Genomic DNA, 11,543 nt, shown 5'->3' with positions numbered 1-11,543 from the left:
TTTATAGACTCAATTAGGCCATTTAATTTAATTAAAAAATCAATAAAATAACAGCCATTTTGAAGCCCTAGGTCGAAATTATCATGGGCTATAGGCCCGTGAAATTTCCCATTTGATTATAAGCCCATTGGACTTAAAATCAAGGCCTGTATTATTTTCTATTGATTTAATTAATTAAATAATTATTTAAATCCTTTATCAAATTAATTATTTATAATTTGAACCTTGATTTAAATTTATTTATTAATTTAGATACCAATTTATCTTAATTAATAAATCTGCCATAATTTCTATTTTCTTCTCAAAATTACACAACTCTGTGAAACTATCCAAAATTGACCTGGTCAACTTTGATAATTAAATCAATTAATTGAGACTATCTAGATGATTTTATCCAAGGTACAATGGGGACCATGGGCCTATGAAATCAAGCTCCAATAAGTTATCATAAATCTAACAAATAAATTTACTAACTTATTAATTCCTCGTGACTCCACTATAGACTTGGAATTGCACTCTTGAATTCATAGAACGCTCTATAACAAATATAGATACGCTATTAATTATCCATTGTTACAACCATAATTGTCACTCAATCCTCTATAGACGGTCTACAATGAGATAGGACTAAAATACCGTTTTACCCTTCATTGTATTTTATCCTTAAAACACTTAGTTCCTTGTAAATGATATTTCAGTAAACTAATTTAATTACTGAAATGAGATCTCTATCATTTAACACCTTGAACCAAACTAAAAGGAAACCATCGTTTCACTTCTTCATCAGAAGCTATAGATGTTCATATCTATGATTAACACTCCCACTCAATTATACTACCAAGTTCCCAAGATGTAAGTATGGGCTAGTCCGTAGGGTAAGCTGGTAACGAACAAGTCAAAGAACTCAAATAATACAATCAGTTAGAATACTAACCACTCAGAATTGAGATTGAATTGACCTATGGTCAACTATATGATATGACTAGAATAGATAACAACGGTATGTTTACTTATCTTATCAACTGTCAATATCGGTCCTGTCCGATGTAACAAATACATCCGATCTTATCTACTTTTCTAATGTTCTGGAAAGAACATAACACTGTAATGTGTAAGTAGATCATATCGTAGATTGGCAAGTCAGTGTACAACCGGTGCACTGACTAATCTTAGGACTAACTTATTTTGAACATATAATCATATTTATATTCCACTGTGATTACGTCACTATAAATAAGATTAGCTATATGCTCGGGATTTAATAGAAGTTTATATTAAACAAATAATCATGAAAATAAAACATGTGAGCAAAGTGATTGACCAAGTCAAAAAATGATTTCTATTCTGTTGATGCTCAAAATCTCATCAAGGGAAAATGTGAGGTTAAGGCAAGGCCCTTGAGCCACCATTGTCTTGGGAAGCCATCATACCGTCGCGTCGCGAGTCGGGATCCACACCCCATGGGATCGGTGCCGCGTGACATGCGATTTGCGAGGTATGGATGCTAAGATGTCATGGCCTCGCACGGCCCCGCTCGGATGCCTAGGCACGAGGCGACATGGCCACGCCAGCCGAGTGGCCTCGCGAGGTGTCTAGGCCACGCCTCCTGAAGGGCCTTGCGAGATGTCTAGGCCACACCACCCAAGTGGCCTCGCGAGATACCTAGGCCACGCCTCCCAAAGGGCCTCGCGAGATGCCTAGGCCACACCTCCCAAAGGGCCTCGCGAGATGCCTAGGCCATGCCTCCCAAAGGGCCTCGCGAGATGCCTAGGCCGCGCCTCCCAAAGGGCCTCGCGAGATGTCTAGGCCACAGCTCCCAAAGGGCCTCGCGAGATGTCTAGGCCACACCTCCCAAGTGGCCTCGCGAGAGGTCTCAGCCACGCCACCCAAGTGGCCTCGCGAGATGTCTAGGCCACGCCTCCCAAGTGGTCTCGCGAGAGGTCTCGGCCACGCCACCCAAGTGGCCTCGCGAGATGTCTAGGCCACGCCTCCGAAAGGGCCTTGCGAGATGCCTAGGCCACGCCTCCCAAGTGGCCTCGCGAGATGCCTAGGCCACGCCTCCCAAGTGGCCTCGCGAGATGCCTATAGCACGCCACCCAAGTGGCCTCGCGAGAGGTCTCGGCCACGCCACCCAAGTGGCCTCGCGAGATGTCTAGGCCACGCCTCCCAAGTGGCCTCGCGAGATGCCTAGGCCACGCCACCCAAGTGGCCTCGCGAGAGGTCTCAGCTGCGCCACCCGAGTGGCCTCACCGTGGTAGCCCCGTCATCAGGTCTCGGCGCCCATGGCCTCATGAGGGCCACACCCACAACGCACTCGACCTCGTGAACAGCTAGGGAGCCATGCCATCAAGGGGGTCACAAGGAGGGTGTCTCGCCAAGCATCCTTAGACGTCTGCCAGAGCCACATGCCTATCGCTCAGACTCGTGAGTGACCTCAGGAGGCTTTGGATATCTCATACCAAGGACCCAAGATCTCCACCTCATACCAAGGGTCCCATTCCTTACACCTTGAGATCCCTATGCTTAGGAGATCCAGTACGAGTCGAATGTGACACATTTGTACGACCAAGTACTGAGTACGGATACCAGTGCCAGTGAGACTGCTGGGGTAAGGATCATGGTCCGTACGTCTACGGCCATAGGTCAGAGCGAACACCACTACCTCCTGCGCCACTACACCTGCCACTACTCATCAGACAGGGGTACAGACAAGTAGTGGAGACATCCTCCTGACATCTGCTCCTGTACGGGATGTACGACCACAACCTCTGAAGCCACTCCCCTGACACAGTACATATGTACCACTTGGTCTCCTGGACCACCATGTATCTAAGGCCATTAGAGCCTACTATAAAATGAACTCTAAGACCACCTGAAAAGGGGTTGGAAATTTTACTGTAGCAGAGGTTTGAGAGTGAATGAAAGATTGAATTCTCCATTATTGTTCTATCATTGTTCTTGAGTTATTGTTCAAGTTTTTACAGCTTTCCGATTAGTGATCTTAATTTGATAATTTTTCCAACTTAACTTCGTTGACGAGTTCTCACCGTCAACATATTCTTTTATTGATAATAAAATGAGATTACAAAGAATTTGGGTTTTAATTAGGGCATAAAACCCCCAACAAACTCCCACTTGCACTAATTGAAACTAATGCCTTAATTCTACTAATCCCATCTCCTTGATATGCTTATCAAATGTAGCTTCTGGTAGTGTCTTTGTAAACGGATCCGCAAGATTGTCTTCAGTTGCAATCTTCATAACCTTCACATCTCCCCTGGCGACATATTCTCGAATAATGTGATACTTCCTTTCTATATGCTTACTCCTCTTGTGACTTCGAGGTTCTTTCGAGTTGGCTATCGCTCTTGTATTGTCACAAAACAACACAAGCGGTTTATCCATTTCTGGAATAACTCCAAGATCCGAATAGAACTTCTTTAGCCAAACTATTTCCTTAGCTGCTTCTGATGCAACTATGTACTCAGCCTCCATGGTGGAATCTGAGATTGCAGACTGCTTTACGCTTCTCCAAATCACAGCTCCACCCCCAAGAGTAAACACCATTCCAGAAGTAGACTTTCTGTCATCGACATCAGTTTGAAAATCTGAATCGGTGTAGCCTACAGGGTTCAGAACACCACCCTTGTAGACTAACATATAATCCCTAGTCCGTCTCAAATACTTCAGGATATGCTTAACTGCTATCCAATGTTCCGGTCCTGGGTTTGACTGATACCTGCTCACTACTCCCACTGCATAGCAGATATATGGTCTAGTACACAACATCTTCAAATTCTAATGATCAAAATGTCAAGGAAGTAAATGTCATCACGACTAGAAGTGGTAAGACTTTGCAAGACCCACCCATAAAATCCAACTCTCCCAGTATTCCAAAAGTTACTCCCAAAAATCCACCACTCAATGCCTCTCCAAAAGTACCATTTCCCCAGGCTTTGAAACCTGTTGGGAAACTTCCTAATAACTAAGCTAAAATCCTTCACTTGACACAAGTGAAGATTAATCTTCCTTTGCTTCGCATCATAAAATAAGTGCCCGCTTATGCCAAAATCATCAAGGATCTATGCACTGCAAAAAGGAAGCACCATGTGCAAGAAGACTGTTTTCTTAACTGCGCAAGTAAGTGCGATGATTGAACAAAAGACACCTCCAAAATACAAAGATCCCGATTGTCCCACCATTTCTTGCCAAATTGGGACCCGTGAAGTCAGCCAAGCCTTACTTGATCTTGGCGCGAGTGTAAATCTCATGCCTTACCCTATATACTCGCAACTCGGTCTTGGAGAAATGAAGCCAACATCTGTTGTGCTACAACTTGCTAATCGTTCCACCAAAAAGCCTAGGGGTATTGTTCAGAATATATTAGTTCAAATTGAAAAATTCTATTACCCCATGGATTTTCTTATTCTTGATACCCAATCTGATCCTATTATCCTCGGAAGACCATTCCTTGCTACTGCAAATACTTTGATCAATTGTCAGAATGGTCTAATGAAGATATCATTTGGAAACATGACTCTTGAAGTCAATATCTTCCACAACGGGAAACAACCCCGAGAAGATGATGAATGCTATCAAACATTCATGATTGACTCTTTAATTCCCGAGGAGGTTCAATTGCAAAGCAACTTTGATAATCTTGATGAACTCCTCCTTCTATCTGACAACGAAAGTCCTAGTTCTATTGAGTCAAATCTTGCAATATCAGATTGCATAGACTCACGCAATAGAAGGACTTAGTTTTGGCAACCTCACTTTGAAGAGCTACCTCATGAGAGGTCACAGCCAAAAACTTCAGCCGAAGAGGTCCCAATTGTTCAATTGACCCAACTTCTCGAGGGTTTGAAACATGTCTTCTTGGGGGACGGTGAAACCTTTCCAGTTATCATCTTGTCCAACCTTCAAAATTCTCAAGAATTGTAGTTACTCGAGCTACTGCGAATGCATAAATCTGCGATAGGTTGGAAACTTGCTGATATCAAAGGTATTAGCCCTTTAATTTGCGCCCATCGAATCTGTAAATGTGGAAATTTCTCCTTGAGAATTCTATTCACGGGTGAAGCTCTATACTACGAGACACCTTCACTAGGCGAGGGCCCTCGGCCACTTGCCCATCCAAACTTCACCCTCACTATGCGAGGGTCCCCAACTGGTCGTCCGCGTGCGCCCCGTTCCATCAGGCATCAAGCCTCGCCTACACTCGGAGGAAGAATGTCAGCCTCGCTATGCGAGGGTGGGGGATTTGTTGTGGCATCCGTGCTCCTAGCCTCGCGACGCTGCACCCGGAAGGAGGAGAGGCAGCCTCGCTATGCGAGGGTGCTACCTTGTTGCGACGCCCGTGCCATGCCCATACCTGAGGGAAAAGGGCTAGCCTCGCTATGCGAGAGTGTGGCCTTGCCACGGCGCTCTTGCTGCTAGCCTCGTGTCTATGCGATCCGCATAAGCCGGCCCTGACCCTTGGCACCTTGACTTCTCAGGACATGCATAGGTTGAAGCCTCCTTGACATAGGCACGAGATCACTTAGGGGAACCTTGTTGATATGCCAAACGAACATGGAGCATTGAACAGGAATTGATGAGGACAACCGAGTACGAAACACGTGCGCTGACACGGGGTGTACGGTTATGGAAAGAACAGAGGCACAACCCTATGATCTGCGTCTGAGGAGTAGTGGCGGTACGGACCTGTACGAAGAGTAGTGGTACCACTTGGACACCCCCGACCATACGCCAGAGCCGACAGTACTATGTCCTAGGCCACGACTCTGACACCATCAGGGTAGACACCACTACGCCCTGAGCCACTACATTATCAGAGAACCTATGTACGTCCCTGTGGTCTGGGACTTATTTGTATCCAGGGCCAATATAGCCCCCCCCCCCCCCCCTATAAATAGACTCCAACCCCTCAGGCTAAGGGGTTGGAAAACTGAGTGTATGAAAAAGACTTAAGAAATATATGTTTCTGGTCTTCATTGTTGCCTGAGTTTTCTTCTGTTGATTAGAATTGTTTCTATCTGATTCAAAGCTTCCTGTAATATTCAGATTGAAGTTTTCTAACCATCAATCGTTGACGAGTTCTTACCGTCAACAGAATCAATCTGGAGGACGAGGCTATCCCTTGAAGAGACCCTCAAAGGCGGCTGAACCCCACAATGAAAGAAGTTGTAAAAAATGAAGTTTTGAAATTGCTAGACGCTGGTATTATTTACCTAGTAGCTGATAGCAAATGGGTCAGTCCTACTCAAGTTGTGCCCAAGAAATCTAGTGTCACTGTGATCCAAAATGAAAAAGGGGTCCTTGTCCCCACAAAAACTGTGACAGGGTGGCGCATGTGCATTGATTATAGAAAATTAAATGATGCCTCCCGCAAAGATCATTTTCCACTCCCATTCATTGATCAAATCCTTGAACGTGTAGCTAGCCATCCATTCTACTGCTTTCTTGATGGCTATTCTGGCTATTATCAAATTGAGATTGCATTAGAGGATCAAGATAAGACCACTTTCACTTGTCCCTTTGGCACTTTTGCTTTCCGGCGTATGCCATTCAACTTGTGTAATGCACCAGCTATTTTCCAAAGATGCATGATGAGCATCTTTAGTGACATGATTGAAAAATAAATGGAAGTATTCATGGATGACCTAACCGTTTTTGGAAACTCCTTTGACACATGTCTTCTTCATCTTGAAGTTGTTTTAAAATAGTGTATTGAGAAAGGACTTGTGCTCAATTGGGAGAAATGCCACTTCATGGTGTCTTCTGGCATAGTCTTAGGCCACATTGTTTCTGAAAGAGGAATTGAGGTTGATCAATCCAAAGTCAACCTTATCTCCAACCTGCCTACTCCTATGACTGTCAAATACGTTAGGTCATGCTGGTTTCTATAGGAGGTTCATACACAATTTTTCCATGATTGCTCATCCGCTAAGCAACCTCCTAGCCAAAGATGTCTCATTTGAGTGGACACCTAAGTGTGAGGAATCATTCTGAATGCTTGTAAATTCACTCACTTCCGCTCCCATCATTCAGTCACCCGATTGGAGTCTTCCTTTCGAGATCTTGCATGACGCCAGCAACTTTGTTATGGGAGTTGTACTAGGACAATGAAGGGAGGGGAAACCCTTTGTTGCCTATTATGCAAGCCAAACTCTCAATAGTGCTCAAATGAACTATTCCACTACTGAAAAAGAGTTGCTTGTCGTTTTCTTTGCCCTTGACAAATTCTGATCTTATTTGATTGGATTGTGTATTACGATCTTCACAGATCACTCCACCCTTAAGTAACTCCTTTCCAAAAAGGATGCTAAGGCAAGATTAATACGGTGGATCCTTCTCCTGCAAGAATTTGATATAATAATCAAAGACAAGAAAGGTGTTGAAAATGTCATCGTGGACCACTTGTCCCGGCTTGAATTTAGCGATCCCGCTGATGGTCCACCTATTCATGATGATTTCCCCGATGAACAATTGCTTTCTGTTGCTAAGTTACCGTGGCATGCTCACATTGTAAACTACTTAGTAATAGGTGAACTCCCATCTAAATGGAGTTCACAAGACAAACGCAAATTTCTAGTCGATGTGCGCAATTTCTTTTGGGATGACCCATACTTATTCAAGTATTTCCCCAACCAAATCATGCGAAGATGCATCCACGATGATGAGGTGTCTAGTGTGCTGAATTTTTGCCACAATGATGCTTACGGTAGCCAATTCTCTATGAAGAAAATCGCTGCAAAAATCTTACAATGCGGCCTTTACTGACCCACTTTGTTCAAAGACACCAATGATTTCTGTCGTTCTTGTATAAGGTGCCAAAATTTAGGTTCCTTATCCTATCGGCACATGATGCCCTTGAACCCAATTCTTGCTATCAAAATATTTATTGTTGGGGGATAGACTTTATGGGACAATTTCCACCTTCTTTTGGCTACCTTTACATTTTTCTCGCTGTGGATTACGTTTCCAAATGGGTTGAGGCTATACCATGTCGAACCAATGATAACGCTGCAATTGTCAAATTCTTGAAAGAAAATGTGTTATCAAGGTTCGGTACTCCTCGCGCTATCATCAGTGATCAAGGCACTCATTTTTTCAACAAATCCTTTGAGGCTCTTATGCGCAAGTACGGTGTACTTCATAGAGTTGCAAATGCCTATCATCCACAGACTAATGGTCAAGCTGAGTTAGCCAATAGGGAGATAAAACACATTCTGCAAAAGACAGTAAATCCTAACCGCAAAAATTAGTCTACACATCTTCTAGACGCTCTTTGGGCATACCGCACTGCTTTCAAATCCCCTCTTAGGATTCTCCCTATCGGCTTGTCTTTGGAAAAGCCTGTCATTTACCTATCAAGCTTGAGCATAAAGCGTATTGGGCTATCAAAGCCCTAAACTTTGATCTGAATGCCACAGGTATCAATCGCAAACTCCAGTTGTCCGAAATTGAGGGGTTGAGAAACAATGCATATGACAATTCCAGGATTTATAAAGCGAAATTGAAAATCGCTCACGATAAACAAATCCTGCGAAAACACTTTGAGCCAAATCAGAAAGTGCATATGTATGATTCTCGCTTGCACTTGCACCCCGATAAACTGCGATCGCGATGGACTTGTCCTTTTATTGTGAAGCAAGCATTTCCCAACGGTTCTGTTGAGGTCGAGGACCCAACCGATGGGAGAATTTTTCAAGTCAATGGCCAAAGATTGAAGCATTATATTGAGAGTGTGAGTCATGTTGAAGAGGTCCTTCTTGAGGACCCAATTTATACCCTCTGAAGTTCTGAATGGTTTGTTTGTTTTATTTATTTATTTATTTTTCCTTTTATTTTCCTATCTCTCTTTTCTTGTTGTATGTTGCTTGTTTTGGGGTATTGTTACCAGGATATTTTCGCTCTCGCCTCATGGACATGGTCATCATCCAGGTGTTCTCTTTCCTTACATTTTTCATTGATTATTCATTTTGACATTGAGAACACTGTCTGATTTTTGGTTGGGGGTGGTGAGCATGCATTAGGTTTCATTTGGAAAATCTTATTGTTGTGTCATTAGCATTCATTTGGAAAACATTATTTTCTTGTTGGATTTTTAAGTCAAATTTTCTCAAAATTATCCAAGCATGAGTATAACTTGTTGGTTTGAGTCAGTTCTTACTATGTTTAGCTATTAAGAAGTGATTTTCAGAGTTATTTTGTGCACTTTCCAAACATGTGATAAATTGGTTGTTAACACAAATAGTTGAGAGAAATTTCAAGTTTAAAGTTTTTCATTTCTTGGTGAGTTGTGAGAGTTGAGAAAGAACTTTTTGAACTTTTATTGATCATTTGAGTTGGTAAAGTCACATATTTGGAATTTAAACATGGCATTTACTAGAGGGATGTTTTTCATATAAGAATAAGTCTTTGTAATAAATTTTAAATTTGTGTTCTATTTATTGTATTTTATTTGTAATTTCCTTTTTAATTTTGTGTTGTCTCTTGTAAAAAAAAAGAAATAAAAACAAAAGGGAAAAGAATGATGAAAAAAAAGAAAAAAATAATAAATGAAAAAAAAAAGAACAAGAGCAACACTTTCCTCTATTATTTTGTAGTTGTTGAAAAAAAAATTCTATTTTTTTGTGTAATTTTATTAAAAATATACATATTATCATTATAGTTCCTTTTCTTATTTATCATTTCTAGTTAGTTGTCATTTTATTTTTGAGTTTTCTCTTGTACATCTCAAATGTTGTTTGTCATTTGAATTCCAATAAGTCGATATACCTATCTTGTGATCAATACTTGTTCAAAGTGTTTATCCTAAAAAGTTTATATTTTCTCATTTGAATGTAAACTGTTACATTTCCAACTCCAAGAGTGTAATCCTTCCCATACAAATACTTTCAATGCCCACGAGGAATTTGGAGTTGAGATCTTTATACTTTTGAGATTTTTCGATACCATTTGTGTTATGACTTGCAATAAAAAAAATATGGTTTGGTGCACGCACACACAACTCTGGAATCGCAACTGAAGTAGCTTAGATAGTAATTTCTGACTTCTTCCTGATGCTTTGAAAATGCTTAGATGATTTTGCTTGGTTTGACTTGATAATTTTATTTTTCGCTTGGATTGCTAGGGACTAGCAATAAGCTAGTTAGGGGTTATGATTAGTGGTGAAAAATACACATTTATTGATTTTAATAGTTAAAATAAATTAAGTTTTAATTAATATTTTCATGGAATTAATATGATTTATTTTATAATTGAAAATATTTGATTATGACTTAATTTATTGTTATTTTGTAGGAATTAAAGTTGTATTTTGGCACTTTGAAATGAAGAGAAAAGAAAATAATTAAATCTGAAAAAGAGAATAGAAAGTGGAATTTTTCTTAAAAGAAAGTGGCCCAATCGGAAGGAGAAGCCCAGGCCCGTCTCCTCCCCAAGCCCACCATAGCCAACCCTCTACCATGACGAGCTGAGCCAAGCAAGTCACCTGACCCCTGCCATCTGCCACGCCCCAGCCGAGCCGAGCTAAGCAAGCCGCCTGATGCCTGATGCCTGCAGCCTGCCTGCCAACTGCCTGCCACTCTCCCTACCAGTCAACCACGCGACACCACGTCAACTCCCAGCTGCTCTTTTTGCCTCCATGCCCAGCCCAGCCGTGACATGTGTCCGCCTCTGATTAGTTGCAGCTGGGTCAACACTTCCAGCTCCCACCAACCCATTTTGTGTGCTCTTTGGGCCTTGGACCTCCCATTTTGAGCTTTAAAGCACATTTTTTTTGGTGTTTTAGAAAAAAAGAAAATTGACCATTCACCAAAAATAGCTAGGTTAATATTAATAATAAGATTTGATTTTTTTTAAATCATATTTTATTAGGGAAATTTCACTATTTATACCTAATAATGCCTAATATTACCAAAAAATCTTAACACTATTAATCTTTTCAATTTGATGCTAAACATTCCCATCATACCCAAAATACCCCTCCCATTATATCAAGAATCCTAAAACCTTATCTTCCTCTCTCTTCCCTCTCTCTCCCTCTCTCTCTTTCATTCTTACGAAATCCTCCCTAACACCTACAGATTTGTATAATTTTCTTGTCGAAATTGTTGTAAGCCATCTCCATTGTCTCTGTGAAGTCACTTATATCAAAGGCAACATCCATTTTGAGGGTTTTTGGAGGATAAAAACCATGGGTAATAAGATTTTTCATTTTATGTGTTGGGTATTATTTGTTTACATTTTTTTGGCTATATTGAACAGATCTGAGCCTATATTGGTGTGTTTTTTGGGTTTTTTAGAGAGATTTTGCGATCTGCATTTTTCTAGGTTTCTTGCAACTTTTTTGCTCGATAGGAGCTCGATACTGGTTCGATAAGGGCTCGATGGTATGTAGAAGAAGGTTCTTTATGAGCTCGATGCTGCTCGATATCGTTCAATTATAGCTTGATAGTTTTAGGCTTTGTTGCTCGATATTGCTCGATGGAAACTCGATAAGGGTTAGATTGGACCCTAGAATATTTGGTGTA

The sequence above is a fragment of the Humulus lupulus genome, chromosome 2 (genome assembly GCF_963169125.1).
Source record: "Humulus lupulus chromosome 2, drHumLupu1.1, whole genome shotgun sequence".
In the NCBI taxonomy this organism is placed as follows: Eukaryota; Viridiplantae; Streptophyta; class Magnoliopsida; order Rosales; family Cannabaceae; genus Humulus; species Humulus lupulus.
This window is presented reverse-complemented; position numbering follows the sequence as displayed.